General features: G+C 34.1%; 1 protein-coding gene and 1 non-coding gene across 5 annotated transcripts in view; one reads left to right on the top strand and one right to left on the bottom strand.

Moving 5' to 3' along the window:
• Fkbp5 (FKBP prolyl isomerase 5) overlaps positions 1-16,996 on the bottom strand; it is a 116,734-nt gene that overhangs the window by 86,000 nt on the left and 13,738 nt on the right. The gene's annotated exons all lie outside the window — the stretch shown is intronic.
• Trnaa-agc (transfer RNA alanine (anticodon AGC)) lies at positions 15,532-15,604 on the top strand. Its single transcript has one exon. It is a non-coding gene; the product is annotated as a tRNA-Ala (tRNA).

The raw sequence follows: 16,996 nt of genomic DNA, 5'->3' as shown, positions 1-16,996 counted from the left end.
ACTGAGCCACACTCCCAGTCCTTTTTTTTTTTTTTTTTTTTTTTAAATTTTGAGATAGGGTCTCACTAAATTGCATAGGGCCTCCAATTTAGTGGAGGCTGGCTTTGAATTAGTGATCCTCCTTCTCAGCTTCTCAAGCTACTAGGATTACAGGCATATGCCACTGCCTTATGCTCTGCTTTTTAATTGGGATCTTAGACCATCTACATTTAATGTGATTACTGATATGGGTGTATGTAAATCTGGCATCTTGGTAATTGTTTTCTATTAATTACATCTGGTCTTCGTTCCCTTTTCCCTTGTTTTCTTGGATTGCTGGGTTTGGATTCATAATTTAAAAAATTTAGAAATGTCTTGACTATTTTTTCTTCAAAAGTTTTTTTCCAGAGGCTGGCGTTATGGCTCAGCAGTAGAGTGCTTGCCTAGCACGTGCAAGGTCCTGGGTTCGATCCTCAGCACCACATAAAAATAAATTAAAAAAAAAAAAAAAAAAAAAAAACCTTTATTTTATTTAAGTTTTTTTTTTCCATGCTGGGCATAGTTACACACACCTGTAATTCCAGTAACTTGGGAGGGTGGGACAAAATCACAAGTTCAAGGTCAGCCTCAGCAACTAAGTAAGGCCCTAAGCAACTTAGCAAGACCCTATCTCAAAATAGAAAATAAACAAGTCTAGGGATGTGGCTTAGTGGTTAAATGTCCCTGGGTTTAATCTCTAGTTCCAAAAAAATATTTTTTTCTGTAACCCCTCTATTATCATATATATGTGTGTATATATGGATATGTGTACATTCACATACATACATATATATAAGTTGTGTGCATGTGTGTGTGTGTGTGTATATATATATATTTACCTTCATACAAATAATTTGTAAAAAACTGAAGTCCCACAGCTCACTGATTCTTATTCATTTTTTTCCAGGCTTTCATAACCTGTATACTGTAACTCTGTTCTGGCAGTATGCTAGTGTAATTGCAGGCCTTACCTGTTTATTTTCCGCATTCTCAAAACGCAGAATGTCTTGTGCTCCCTGTGGTTCAGGATTTTAAACTGTTACTTCATATATTTTGTCTGGAGTTTTTGTTTGTTTGTTTTGTGATTATGGCCAGAAGGGTAAATCTAACTTCTGTTAACTCCATCTTGGCCAGAAGCATAAATTCATGAGTATATTTTAAGCCTCAAAAAGGGAGACACAATAGGGCCGGGATTGTGGCTCAGCGGTAGAGCACTCGCTTAGCACTTGTGAGGCCCTGGGTTAGAGCCTCAGCACCACATTAAAAATAAATAAATAAAATAAAGGTATTGTGTCCAACTACAACTAAAAAAAAATTTTTTTTAAAGGGAAACAATAAAAAGTAAAAAACAAGTGAAGTTTCAATAGGGAAAAAAATTACCTTTTAAAATAAACACTGCACAAAATTTGACAGTCTGAAATTTGAAGGGTACAGTTTTTCTATGATGGTACAGAAGTCAAAGGCTGTGAATTATAATAAAAACTCTCCTAAAATGACAGGTATTCTGCTGGAGTTATAGCTCAGTGGTAGAGCACTTGCCTAGCACATGTGAGGAACTGGGTTAGGTCTCTCAGCATCACATAAAAATTAATAAAATAAAGGTACTGTGTCCATCTACTAAAAAAAGTTTTGGAAAAAAATGTCAAGTATTCTAAAGTACCAGTCAAAATTATGGTTTTGTGCATATTTCTTGAAATTTTGATATCTGTAACATCTTATATTTCTTCTTTAATTTACATAAGAAATGGTGATTTTAAACTTTAAAAGGAAAGAATAATGAAATTTGTGATTTTATATCCCAAAAGATCGTAAATAATGACTATCAATTTAAAAGTCTACATGTGATCTTAGTCAAAAGGTTGAAAAGTGATTCAATTAAAAAATCTGAATTAGGGCTGGGGATGTGGCTCAAGCGGTAGCGCGCTCACCTGGCATGCGTGTGGCCCGGGTTCGATCCTCAGCACCACATACAAACAAAGATGTTGTGTCCGCCAAATACTTAAAAATAAATATTAAAATTCTCTCTCCCTCTCTCTCCTCTCTCTCACTTTTTCTTTAAAAAAAAATCTTTTTTCACTTTCTTTTAATTAATTCAACTGAAAAGACAGATTTGATTGTTTTTGTTTTAAATGGTACTAGGGATTGAACCTGGGGCCTCCTTCATTGGCAAGCACTTTACCAATGAAATACACCCTGACTTTTTTTTAAAAGACAGTTCCTCACTAAGGCACTTAGGCTGGCCTCAAACATGCAATCCTCCTGCCTCAGTCTCCTAAGCATCTGAGATTACAGGAGTAAGCCAAACACCTGGCAAAACTCATCCTAATACTTCAAAGTCATGCTGCTGCTGCTGCTGCTGCTGCTGCTACAAACGTTGGCTTTGGTTGATGTTGGTATTAATGGACTTTAGCAGGTCTTTAAATTTTGTTTGCTTTGAAACTAACCTCAAATGTTCACCCATTAAACGTAAAATCTATAGAGCATTTCAATATGAGATTTTTAACAATCTCTCAACTAGAAAGAAAGCCTCCAAACTATTTACAACATACCCTGAAGTGGCCCAATTAATGACAGTCTGTCACAAAGATTGCTTCTCTGTGTACCTAACTTTTAACCAGGCGTAGCACCATATGCAGGCCTCTGCCCTTAAGAAACACATAACTTCATAAGAAAACAATATAAACAAATGCAAAGAAACTGATAGAATTTACATACAGGCAGAGAAGGCAACAAAGAACTCCACTTGGATGACTCTCTTTCCCCTTCTCAAAATCACTTTCCATCACAAGCAGCTTCTGTGGCTCAAACTATGTTGTCTGGCTCCTTGCTTCAAACTCCTCTGCCACCATTCATTCTACTTATCAATGGCAATTATACAACTAGCCAGATTCCTAAAGTTTCATATAAAGGCCCTGAGGAAGTCCTAAGCTAGGGTCTGAGGTAGAGGTTTTTTATGGAGAATGAGAAGGCAGAGATGAAACTAATTAGACAAAGAAAGGAGAAATCAAGAAGCTGAGTGTTAAATCTGAGACTGTCCATTTTAACCATACCCTGTATCCTAACCTCCTTACTTTCATACATTCCTCCTGGAAAGTTTGGTAATTATGGTTTATCTCAGAGATATAGGTTGCATCTTGAGTTAAGAAATTATCCTATTAGCCAAAATTTATAGAAATAATTTTTAGAGCATTTTAGGTTCACAGCAAAAATAAGCAGAATAACAGAAAACTCCCAAATACCTGATGTTTGACTCCTGAGCACCAGAGTGGTAAGATGAACCTTCACCAACAATCATTACAATCAATGCACCTACATCATTACAATCCAAAGTCCACAGTTTACATTGGCATTCACTCTTAGTGTTTGTTGTACCAATGTACAACATGGGTTTGGGCAAATGTATAATGATGTGTATCTACCTTTATAGCAGCATACAATACCGAGTAATTTTGCTGACCTAAAAATCCTCAGTGCTCTGCTGAGGATAAATACTCTCATCCAACCACTCTTTTCACTGTCTACATAGTTTTTCCTTTTCCAGAATGTCACATCATATGCCATACAGCATGCAAACTTTCAGATCGTTTCTTTCACTTAGTAATATGCATTTTTTCCTCCATGTCTTTTGATGACTTCGTAGCTCATTTTTTTTAGCACTGAATTTAATGTCTGCATTTCATTGTCTAGACATACCATAGCTTATTTATCCCTTAACCTGTTGATGGAGATATTGGTTGCTTCTAAGTTTTGGCACTTATCCTCCCATTATAAACATCTGTGTGTATTTTTTGTGTAGATATGTGTTTTCAATTCATTTGGATAAATACCAAGGAGCATGGCTGCTGGATTATATGGCAAGAGTATGTTTAGTTTTATAAGAAACTGCTGAACTATCTTCAAAAGTGTCTATATCATTTTGTATTCTTACCAGAAACAATTAAAGATCCTACTGATTCACATCCTCATCAGCATTGGTATTGTGTTTTAGACTTTAGCCATTCTATTAAGTGTGTAGTGGTATCTCTGTTTTAATTTGCAATTTCCTAATGGCATATATCATTGAGAATCTTTTCATGTGCCTGTTTGCCATCTATACATCTTCTTTGGTGAGGTGTGTGCTCAGATTTTTTTTACCCATGTTCAATTGGTTTATGTTCTTATTGCTGAATTTTAAGAGTTATTTGTATATTTTGGATAATACTCCTTGTCTTCTGTAAACACTCCCTCCAAGTCTGGTTTATCTTCTCTTTCTCTCGAAAAGAATTCTTTTTTGACAGAATTTTTTCCAATGTATTTTTCATACAGATGTGATCATAGTATATATATTTTATATTGTTTCTTCTAACTTAACATGTTTTTTTCAAATGTTTCTGTTGTCCTCATAACTATAGTTTCAAATTATTATATTCTATTGAATGCTCCCCAAACTGACCAATGAAATCCCTGCCAAAAGCTGAACTTACTTTGTTACAGAAATTAACAAACTGATCCTAAAATTCATATGGATATTATGGGACTCAAAATAGCCAAAGCTACCTTAAAGAACAAAATTGTAGAACTCACAGTTCATGGTTTCAAAACTTACTACACAGATACAGTAATCAAGAGTGTGTGATACCAGCATACACAGAGAAACAGATAAAATGGAATAAACCCAAGAGTCAAGAAATAAACTCTTTGGGGCTAGGGCTGTAGCTCAGTGGCAGAGCGCTTGCCTAGGCATGCGTGAAGCACTGGATTCAATCCTCAGCACCACTTAAAAATAAACAAATAAAATAAAGGCATTCTGTTCATCTATAACCACAATTTTTAAAAAAAGAAAGAAACTCTTGGACTGGGGCTGTAGCTCTGTGGTAGAGCACTTGCTTAGCACATATGAGGCACTGGGTTTGATCCTCAGCACCACATAAAAGTAAATAAATAAAATAAAGGTATTGTGTCCTTCTACAACTAAAATAAATAAATAAATAAACTCTTATATTTATACTCAACTAATTTTCAAAAAGTGTGCCGGGATAATTGAAGGGGGGAAAGAATAGTCTTTTTCAACAAATGGTGCTAGGACAACTAGATCTCCAATTGTAAAACATTATAATACTGGATACCCTGCCTCACATCATATACAAAAAAAAAAAAAAAAAAAAAGAAAGAAAGAAAAAACTCATAGTGGATCAAAGACCTAAATATAAAATACAGGACTATAAAATTCTTAGAAGAAAACACAAGAGTAAATCTTTGCTATTCTTGGTTTAGATAATGAATTCTTATGGGAAACTGAAGGCACAAGCAATAAAAGAAACAATTTATAAATTGAATTTCCTCAGAATTAAAACTTGAATACTATCAAGAAACTGAAAAGAAAGCTCATGTGTGGCATGCACTTGTAATCCCAGGCTGAGGAAGGAAGACCATTTGAATTCAGCAGTTTTAGGCCAGCCTGGGCAACATAGTAAGACAGGAAGAAAGGAAGGGAGGGAGAGATAAGAGTATAAATGAAAGAAATTTTTATAAATTATACATCTGGTAATGGAATTTATACCTAGAATATATTAAGAACTCCTGGAACTCAATAAAAAGACAAATAATGCAGTTTTTAAAATAGGTGGTGGAATGTGATGGACATTATTATCCATACATTATTATATGTATGAAGACACGAATTGGTTGAATATACTCTGTATACAACCAGAAATATGAAAAATTGTGCTCTATATGTGTAAGAAGCATTGTAATGCATTCCACTGTCATATATAAATTTTTAAAATTAATTTAAAAAATAAAAATAATAGGCAAAGGATTTAAACAGACATTTATTCAAACATGTAGAGTCATAAACCCATGTCATAAACCCATGAAAAGATTCTTAAAATCATTAATCATTAAAGAAATGCAAATCAAAGTCAAAATAAGATACCACCCACCACACGACTACTAGGGTAGCTATTATTTAAAAAGGCAGTAATGTCTTAACAAAAATGTAGCCATGGTAGAACTCTCATTCATTGCTAGTGGGAATGTAAAATGGCCCAAGTACTTTAAATAACAGCCTGATACTTCTTCAAAAATCCAACTTAGTTACCATTTGATCCAACAATTTCACTCCTTGGTAGGTGCCCAAGAAAAATGAAATCATGTCCACAAAGAAACCTATACATAATGTTCATAAGAACATTACAGTCAAAGAGTGGAAACCATTCAAATTTGCCTCAAATGATAAATGATATACCAAATGTGGTATATCTATACAGTGGAATATTATTCAGCAATAGTACTAATAACATGAATGAATCTTGAAAACATTATGCAAAGGAAAGAAGTCAGTCATGAAAAGCCACACATTATACAAGTTCATTCATATGAAAGGCCCAGAATAAGCAAATCTAGAGATAGCAGATTAGGAATTGTCTAGGATTGGGGAGGGAGGCAGGAGAGGAAATGAAGAGTGATTGCTGATGGGTAAAGTGTTCTTTTGGGGCTAATAAAATGTTCTGAGCTGGGATATAAATGATAGTTACACGTTACTGTGAATATATTAGCAATCTCTGAATTATACACTTTTAAAAGGGTGAATATTATGATATAGAAATTTTATCTCAACAAAATAAAGTCATTATAAAAATTATCACATTGAACGGATGGACCATAATTCATGATATACACTGATCCCTATTTATTTATTTATTTATTTATTTATTACAAAACACTGCTGTGCCTATGTTTTTATCATATTATGTGGGAGTTCCTGTCTGTGTGTTAATCTGAGCTCGACAATATAGCACTGTTTGATCTTGAACAAGTCACTCAACTACTTTTTGCTTCAGTTTCTCCAACTAGAACATGAGATTTAACATTATTAACATCTCTTGGGATGCTGAAAAGATAAAATAAGTAATACATAAAGAGCTTTGCATGGTGTCTCTCACATAGTAAGCTTTCAACATTAGTAGTAGCTTTACAATTGTCATTTGAGTTTGTATTACTCTCTTTATATGACTTCAGAAGTGATAAGATTGGCTCATAATACTGTTATGATTTGGATCTTAAACATCTCCCAAAGACCCACACATTAAAGGCTTGGCCTCTAGACCATGGTGCTATAGGGAGGTATGGAACCTTCAGAAAGTGAGGCCTAGTGGAAGGAAGCTGGGTGGATATGGTGTGTCCTTGAAAAAGATATTGGGATCCAGTCTCTTCCTCTCCTCTCTTTGCTTTCCAGCTGCCACAAGAAAGCAGTTTCCCCTTCTCCATGTTCCCTGCCATGATGTTCTGTTTCATCACATTCCCTGCCATGATGTTCTGCTTCATCACAACAAAAGCAATGGAGTCAACTGATCATGGACTGAAACCTCTGAAGCTGTGAGCCAAAACAAAGTTTTTCTTCTCATAAGTTGATTATCTCTGGTACTTTGTCACAGCATCAGAAAGCTAATACAAATATTTGTGTCTGAATACATACATTTCACCAACCTATATCTCAAAATGGGTACACTAATTTCTGGTACTAAGTATATGAAAGAGTGAACAAAACCATGCCATCAATGTTATGTACAGTAAATTTGTTGTGTTAATATAATAGCATCCATTTTGCTTATTCTTTTTTTTTTTTAAGAGAGAGAGAGAGAGAGAGAGAGAGAGAGAATTTTAATATTTATTTTTTTTTAGTTTTCAGCGGACACAACATCTTTGTTTGTATGTGGTGCTGAGGATCGAACCCGGGCCGAACGCATGCCAGGCAAGCGCACTACGGCTTGAGCCCTGCTTATTCGTTTTTACTGCTTTTAGCATTGAATGCCAAATAATGTCTTAATTAATTTTCTGTTGATCCTGCACAACATGAATACCTACTGAATGTGAAATGTGCACAAGACTGTATATGGGGCTACAAAGGAAACTGAAATAAGTTAAGCAAGAGGTTTTTTGTGAAATAAGGCAAACACTTTAATTTAAAATAACTATAATGAGATATAAGGGAGCTATGAAGTGTTTATAAGGGTCCAAATGAGGATGAAAATGGCAGCATTCAAGTTGGTATTTTGAAGACAGGCACAATTTAAACTAGCAAGAGTATGGCAAGAGTAAAATCAAGAGTGGTAAAAGACAGCACATTCCAAGACTGTGACATGGGAGGGAATGGCAAGAGAATAAAAGAACAGAGAGGACCCTCTAAAACTGAGCCGGTGATCATGTCAGCTAAATGGGAAGGTTTCTCACAGGACAAACAATGTGCAGAAAGACATGAAGACATGAATCACCATGACCCATCCAGGAAACTGCTTGTGTTCCAATTTGGCTACAGTGAAGGGTACATGTGGGAAAGAGTCAGATGATGCTAAATAAAAAGGCCTGTCAGTGAAGGACCCTGTGTACCAGAATAAAGCATCTGAACTTTATTCCAAAGAAATTAAGGAACTGAAACATTTAAAAAAAAAAAAAAAGTGACAATCAGACTGACTTAAAAAAAAAAAATTACTTTGGCAATACTCCAATGGCTTCCCATCTAGCACTTCCCATCTACAAAGTCATCCTTATGCTTAAAGTCTACATGCTGATCACAGGCCATCTCTGAAATGGTTTATCACTATCCATTCACTCTCTCTGCTTTAGCTACACTGGCATTTTTACTATACCCTCCAACATGGTCCTTCTCAGGGCCTTTGCACTTACTATTCTACCTGAAACCATTCCCCCAACAGCTGCATAGCTTGTTCCCTAGTTCCTTTTGGATCTCTCTGTTCTAATACTTTCCCTATTATTTGATATAAAAAAATCAAAAAGCTAATATAATCAGCCCTACCATTTTCCCTCTACTCACCAACTGGCACAGGTATTTATATACTGCCTCTCTCCATGCTAGAATATAGGCTCCATGATGGATTCTCTCAATACCTTTACAACACTGGAAGTGTTAATGTCACTTCCAGAGTGTGAAACTAAGGATTAGAGAATGCCAGTGATTTGCTAGTAAACAATGGAACCAATAGACTCCTAAGTTTGCACTCCAACCATTTCACATACTGACTCTCTAGCTACTGCTATCACAAGTCCCTGACTCTATTGACAAAATAATAAGTGTTATGTGGTTATCAGAAAATAACACTTCATATCCTTGGTGGAAGTAAAAATCAGTATATTTTCAAAGGCCAGTATCTATAAAAAGTTTGAATTGCCAATATCTATGAAAAGTTTAAATTCCTTTAGCCCTGAAACACCACGTCCAGAAAATTACCTGTAGATATTCTCATGGAAGCAAGCAAAAAATATACGGTAAAGGCTAATAAACACAACCCTTTCATAACTGAAAGAAAAAGTGGAAAATTTCCTTAGAGGACTATTATGACATATATTTAAAAGAAATATTATGCAGCAATTAAAAATAAAGAAGCAGCTGTACATGAATTGGTATGGGAAAATACTTAATAGCATGAAGGTAAACAAAGCTATATATTGAACATAATGTAAATAATTCTTCTACCTGTATAATGAATGCATATGCATTTGAAAATGTAGAGAAAATGTCTAAAAAAATACATTAAACCATTAATTCTGGTGCATAGCAGTTGGGAAAAGAAGGGAGTTTTACTTTCTGTTTTGTGTTGTATAATACACAGCTTTTCAAAATAATCGGCTTATTAAATTTTCATTAATAAAAAAAGGCTATACACAGACACTTAAGATTAGATGAATGTAACTGATCCTGATTATCCACAGTGCAGGAAATATGAGGTACTAAAAGTACTTTTATGAGAAACTGGTCCATTCATTCAGCAACTATTTAGGGAACACTTACTATGTGTCAAGCATTGTGCCTAATAATACTAACATAATGGAGAACAGGAAAGACCTAGTCCCTGTTCCCAAAGAGCTTACAGAAAAGCCTTTTGGTTTCCATTTTTCCTGTTTCCCTTATAGGAACCACTTGAACTTATTAGTCTATTTTCATTATGCCAATTATACCTATGGCACCTCATAAAATAGATACCAATGAACAGAATCATATCAAACAAAAAAGGCTTTAAAAAATAACCCCTACTTCTTTCATAATTAATTTTTTAAAGTATTAGAAGCATATTGTAGGGCTGGGGATGTGGCTCAAGCGGTAGCACGCTCGCCTGGCATGTGTGCGGCCAGGGTTCAATCCTCAGCACCACATATAAAGATGTTGTGTTCGCCAAAAACTAAAAATAAATATTAAAATTCTTTCTCTCTCTCTCTCTAAAAAAAAAAAAAAGCATATTGTAGCAAAAAAAAAAATCAACAAGTACCCTTTCAAATAAATGAAAAAGGAGAAAACCCAGATGCTAAATAAAGTTTAAGGGAAATCAGGTAAGAACATTCAAAAAGGAAAAAGAAAGTTATAGGAAAACTTTGCTTTTTTCACTGATTTATGCTGCCTAAAATTTTCTATACTAAACATAAGAAAGCAAGAGAGGGGCTGGGGCTAGGGCTCAGCGATAAGAGTGCTCACCTCGCATGTGGGAAACCCTGGGTTCGATCCTCAGCACCACATTAAAAAAAATAAATTAATAAAAAACAAGTGAAATAAGTTGTGTCCAACTACAACTAAAAAATAAAAATTAAAAAAAAAAAAGAAAGCAAGAGTTACTTTTAAAATAGCTAATATCTTAAAACATTATATTCATACGTGGTATCTGGGTTCCTTTTGACATAACTACATACAAGGAATCTCATTTCAATCCCCATTCACTTACCCCCTTCTCATTTCAATCCCCATTCACTTATCCCATCTTTACCTCCCCCTTTTCTAATTTTTTTAAATATTTATTTTTTAGTTGTAGTTGTACACAATACCTTTATTTCACTTATTTATTTATTTATTTTTTAATTTTTTTAATATTTATTTTTTAGTCTCGGCGTACACAACATCTTTGTTTGTATGTGGTGCTGAGTATCGAACCCAGGCCGCACGCATGCCAGGCGAGCACGCTACCGCTTGAGCCACATCCCCAGCCCACTTATTTATTTTTTTTAATGTGGTGCTGAGGATGGAACACAGGGTTCCGAACATGCCAGGCCAGAGCTCTACTGCTGAGCCACAACCCCAGCCCCACCCCCTTTTCAAATTTACTGATCTCCATTTCACACTTTTATTCATTTATTCCTGGTTGCTACTTTCTACATATACATAAAGGAGAAATTCCCTTTGGTACATTTATATACATATATAACATGACTCTGTTAGATTCATGCCACATTTCTTTCCTTACCCCTTCTTTCCTCCTTCCTCATTATCCTATTTCTGCTCCACAAATCTTCCCTATATCTTTGTGATATCTGATCCCCTCCACACTTTCTTCTTTCTTGTAATACTGCTTTAGCTTCCACATATGAGAGAAAACACTGACCCTTGATTTTCTCAGTCTGGCTTATTTCACCTAGCATGATTTTCTCCATTTCTTGGAGAGACTTCCACTGCAAAAACAGCACGACAAAAAGTACAAGATTTCTGCTACACCAGCTCCCTTCTGGTCTGTACTTGTTGAGATTCCCTGCCCATGTCAACCCAGAGTCCATGTCAGTTTCTTCTGGGAAACCAGTGTTCTTAATCTCCTGGGCTGAGACCAGTCTTTGCCAGTCAGGGCCCTGGCTACTTTAACAGTTCAGAGATGAACACATGACCCTAACAGATCCAAACCAAAATCAACCTTGATAAGAGACTAATGAAATTATTTAAATTATCATAATTACTAACATATAATACAGATAAAATTCCTAAAAAGAACTTTGCAATAAGGAGACTTTTCAGTTAATGTGGTCCCTAAATATTTTATGCAATTAAAATTTTAAATCACAAAACCTGCACTTATATAGTCACAAGTTACTTCTTTTTGTTAAAATATACAACAATGAAGCAGCAACAAAATATGTAATATTGGAAATTTTCCATTTCAAAGAAGCTGATAAAACTTCATGTTTGTCTCGAAGAATAAGAATGTTAAATCCATATAAATCATATTCTATTAAAATAGTTAAGTATAGAAACAATAAGAAAATGCAAGTCTGGTAGGCATATACATTCATCACATTTTCTTTAATAGAAATTATTTTATAACTTCAAGAATAAAGACTCCTATAGGTAGTTTCTTATGAGGTTTCTAAAATGCTATAACACCTAAGAAAATATGTGAGATACATTTAACTTTTTAAAATAATTTTGATCAATTAATAATTCTCTTAACACAAAGAAAATTACAGAGTATATTAATAAATCGCAACAAAAGTTCAATTCAACATAAGAAAACAAAATTTAACTACCAGAATTTTCTAAGAATGAAAATGGACTATTTTGTAAGACATGGACCTCCCCTTCTTTGGAACTAAACTAAAACTAAAACTCTGTAATTCTCTGAAAATAAAACATCCTTGAAGAATTCCACTGATGTGCCAGCTGTTTTACTTCTTGAAAGAGTATAGTGAAACATATAATAATCTGTTGCATCTTTTTTCTAGCATTGCACAATGTCCCTGGCCTACAATGCACATACTGTATCTATTATCATATTTAAACATCTGACAGCATTGTTACAAGAATCCTTAATATTCCTCTCTAAATATACAAATAAAATTCTCAGTCTTGAAACGCTCATGATTTCAGTAGTTAAGTATCATATATGTTTTTTTTCCACACAGTCAAAATACATTTCCTGAACTTTTAGCTTTCAGTTTCCTGTTCGTCAATGGCTACAACTCTAGAGGCAATGCATAAACACACCCCAGTCATGGTATTTCCACTTTTGACAACAGTGGATGTGAACTTAATATGACCAAATATAATTACAGTGCATATAATAGTACAAAGCAGCTAAGACAACAACAGCAGAAATTAATAATTTATCAAAATGGAAATTATTCTTTTTTTTTTTAAAGAAAGAGTGAGAGAGAGAAAGAGAGAGAATTTTTTTTTTTTAATATTTATTTTTTAGTACTTGGCGGACACAACATCTTTGTTTGTACGTGGTGCTGAGGATAGAACCCGGGCCGCACGCGCACTCCAGGCGGAAGCGCTACCACTTGAGCCACATCCCCAGCCCCTGGAAATTATTCTTATATAAGAATTCACATAATAGGGGCTGAGGCTGCAGCTCAGTGGTAAAGTGCTTGCCTTGTACGTGTGAGGCACTGGGTTCAATCCTCAGCATCACATAAAAATAAAGATACTGTGTGTTCTTCTACAACTAAATAAATATTTTTAAAAAAGAATTCACATAACAAATTTCTTGTATAACTCAGGATTCAGAAAAATTTTTTCTTTTGTGAAACTGATAAGCTTTCTTTATCAGACAATAACTATGAATCCCATCCTATTTCCTTTTTTCTCTTGCTTGCCAGGAAGCTCGGAGCTAAATTTAATGTTCAAACACAGAAATTATCTTACCTCAGATTATTGGTGTAAAGATTTCTTCCCTCTCCCTCATCCCGCTCATTATTTCTCAAGTGGCTTATGTTTGTTTTCTGACTTTTTAATGGTTCTTGTGTTCTGCTTTAATTATAAATTATGAAAATCTTCTAATCTAAATCATAAATTAGAAGAAATGTATTATAACAAATTAATATTTCCAAATCATTACATAACATTTTAGTGCAATTTGTATAAATTATAGGTTCTTTTTTTTTTTAGATCTTTATTTTATTTATATGTGGTGCTGAGAATGGAACCCAGTGCCTCACACATGCCAGGCGAGTGCGCTACCGCTGAGCCCCAGCCCCTAAAATATAGGTTCTAAAATGAAAATTATCTCTTCCTAATTTTTCACAAAATTATGATTCACTTTTGTAAAAGCCAGTAACAATATTTTTAAAATAAAAGAATAATAAAATGACAAAAGGACCATAACTTAAATTACTAAACTGGGGACACTAGATTAAGAGGATTAGAAAATTTACAAACAGGGCTGGGGATATGGTCAAGCGGTAGCGCGCTCGCCTGGCAAGCGTGCGGCGCGGGTTGGATCCTCAGCACCACATACAAACAAAGATGTTGTGTCCGCCGAAAACTAAAAAATAAATGTTAAAAATTCTCTCTCTCTCTCTCTCTCTCTCTCTCTCTTAAAAAAAAAGAAAATTTACAAACAAAATTTCTCTGGCAAAGTTGAATTTTTGTAAAAAGTTAACTCTTATAAAGTGTATTCATTTCTCACATACTGTTATCAACATCTTCAGGTGCAAAATAGACAAAATAGTCTAGGATATAATAAAAAGGGGGGAAACTCAATTACACTAATTTAGAAATTATAAACATATATATGACAATGTTTAGTATATTAAAATGCAAAACAGTTTGTTAAATGGATATGTGAGGTATTAATGAACAACAACAACAAAAAAGGAGAAATAATCCAAACTGACAAATCTAGCCAAAAACTAAATTAAAATGTATCATGAATTAAATAAAGAAGATCTAGAATAAAGTCATTTAAAAATGTAAAAGAGAAATGAAAACACTTTATAACAGACAATAGTCTATAAAAATGTATAACAGGCTGGGGGGGTACAGCCCAGAACTGGAGTGCCAGCCTAACATGTATAATACCTGGGTTTGATTCCCAACACCACACACATAAAAGAAGAATGCATAACATAATGTTAAATTTTCCCACTTTTAAAAGATACAAATAAGGGGGGAGGGGGGATAGTAGAAGATAGGAAAGGCAGCAGAATACAACAGACACTAGTATGGCAATATGTAAATCAATGGATGTGTAACCGATGTGATTCTGCAATCTGTATACGGGGTAAAAATGAGAGTTCATATCCCACTTGAATCAAAGTGTGAAATATGATATATCAAGAACTATGTAATGTTTTGAACAACCAACAATAAAAATTTAAAAAAAAAGATACAAATAAAAATAGAAAATCATAAATAATGAGAGGTGCCAGGTAGCAAAATAATATATATAAAATGAAAATGAGAAGTACAGGGTTAATACCTAAAGGGGTTAAATTATAAAAAATAATATTCTAAGAATGAAATCAACAATTTATTACTATATAAATTTAGAAGGAAAGCCTAGCAACCACCTATATACAGTGATTTATCCAAACAATAAAATAGTATAGCATAAGAAAACATTTTAAAAACAGAAAGAGTTCCTATATATTACATGAAGGGGCTAAGAGAAGCCTACACATATCCACACATTCAGACCTCAAAAAAACCCAAAATCTAATTTTGAAGTATATATCTTCTCTTTTACTAGATCAAAAGATAAAATATGTAATAAAGGATAATCATCTAAATACAAAACAAGTCACAAGTCAGAAGGAAAAAAAAAAAACCCTCTCCCTTAAAAAAAATGAAGAAAAAGAAACCAAACCATGGGAAATATAAATAAGTGATCTGATACAAAGCATGAAGACATGGAATTTTTTATAAATATATATGTATATGTGTGTGTGTGTGTGTGTGTGTGTGTGTATGTGTGTATAAACTGTATACAATTCGACCTCACACTGCTTAAAAATGAATCTTTTAAAAATCAGTTATTTCAGGGCTGGGGTTGTGGCTCAATGGTAGAGCACTCGCCTAGCACGTGAGAGGCCCTGGGTTCAATCCTCAGCACCACATAAAATAAATAAATAAATAAAGGTATTGTGTGCATCTACAACTAAAAAATAAATATTAAAATAAAAATCAGTATTTCAGTAGAAATGAATCTAGCCCAGAAGCCTGCTTTTTGGGGAAGAAATGTGGCAGATTTTGCAAGTCAAGGGCATCTTTATGTAATCCAGGCCACTTTTTATTTCTTTAATCATGAGAAAGAATACAGAACATGAAAAGATTACCAACTGCAAAATAGTTTCACAATAAAATTATGCTTAGTGATAAAATTATGCTTAGTGACTAAAAAGTATTTATATAGTGTACAATTTTTCAAAATGCAGAGAGTGTCTTGTCACAGTTAAAACAATACATTTTAAGGGAAGAAAAGGAAGTGATGTGATAGTGCACTGATGATTAGGAACTGACATTATTTACATTTAAGAAAAAATGACCTGCTTTGTAAAAACCGAAGAGAATATTTATTAACTGGTGTGACCAGACACTAAGCTTTAGGCTTTATATATATTCCATCATATTGCATCTGGGTAAAACAATGTACCAAAAAAAAAAAAAAAAAAAAAGTGCTGAACTGCATGTGGTGGCACATGCCAGTAATCCCAGAAACTCCGGAGGCTGAGACAGGAGGATCACAAGTTTGAAGCCAGCCTGGGCAACTTAGCAAGACCCTGTCTCCAAGGAAAAAACTGATAGGGGATGTAGCTCAATGGTTAAGCGCCCCTGGGTTCAATCCCCTGTACTGAAAAACAGACAAAACACAGTGCTTAGTAAGATTCCCACAATTATGTATAGCATGTAATAAAATGTAAGAAATGAATACCCTTGTTGTAAACTTAGAGACTACAGCAACAGTACAAGTACAGGGTCAGGGGCTGTGAAGTAAAAACACAGTTAATTAACTTTTCATTTTACTACCAACCTATCAACAGCTCTATAAAAGAATGGGTATTCTACCATTGTAGAAAAATACTTTTTTATGAGAAGGCCCTTTATGTTTAAAACACTATTGTATTTATAATTCACAACACTAAAATAGAAAGAAATCCTTTCCTTCTCAAAGCTGATTTTGGAGTCTTGATTTTAAACATTACTTTTAAGAACCGTGATGCTCAAGAAATGTAGAAATGAGCTTCTCCTTATTAAGGGTGAATTATTATCTTCTTGTTCCTGGCAGTAAATTATTTTTTATCTTGGTGTTTCATAGCTAGACAAAAAAATTATTGATACTATAATTTCTATCAGATGGAAGAGAATCATATAGAGATGACAGTTAAAGATTTATATATCTCTCTAGGTTAGCCCTGAAGAATGCAGACCTGATCAAAAATTAGCTGTGGATCTTGAGCATGTGACTTTACTTCCTCTGGACCTCAATTTCCTTGTCTATAAAACAAGATG

The sequence above is a fragment of the Callospermophilus lateralis genome, chromosome 6 (genome assembly GCF_048772815.1).
Source record: "Callospermophilus lateralis isolate mCalLat2 chromosome 6, mCalLat2.hap1, whole genome shotgun sequence".
Taxonomy (NCBI): domain Eukaryota; kingdom Metazoa; phylum Chordata; class Mammalia; order Rodentia; family Sciuridae; genus Callospermophilus; species Callospermophilus lateralis.
The sequence above is the reverse complement of the archived record's forward strand: the minus strand, read 5'-3'. Positions and strand labels throughout refer to the sequence as shown.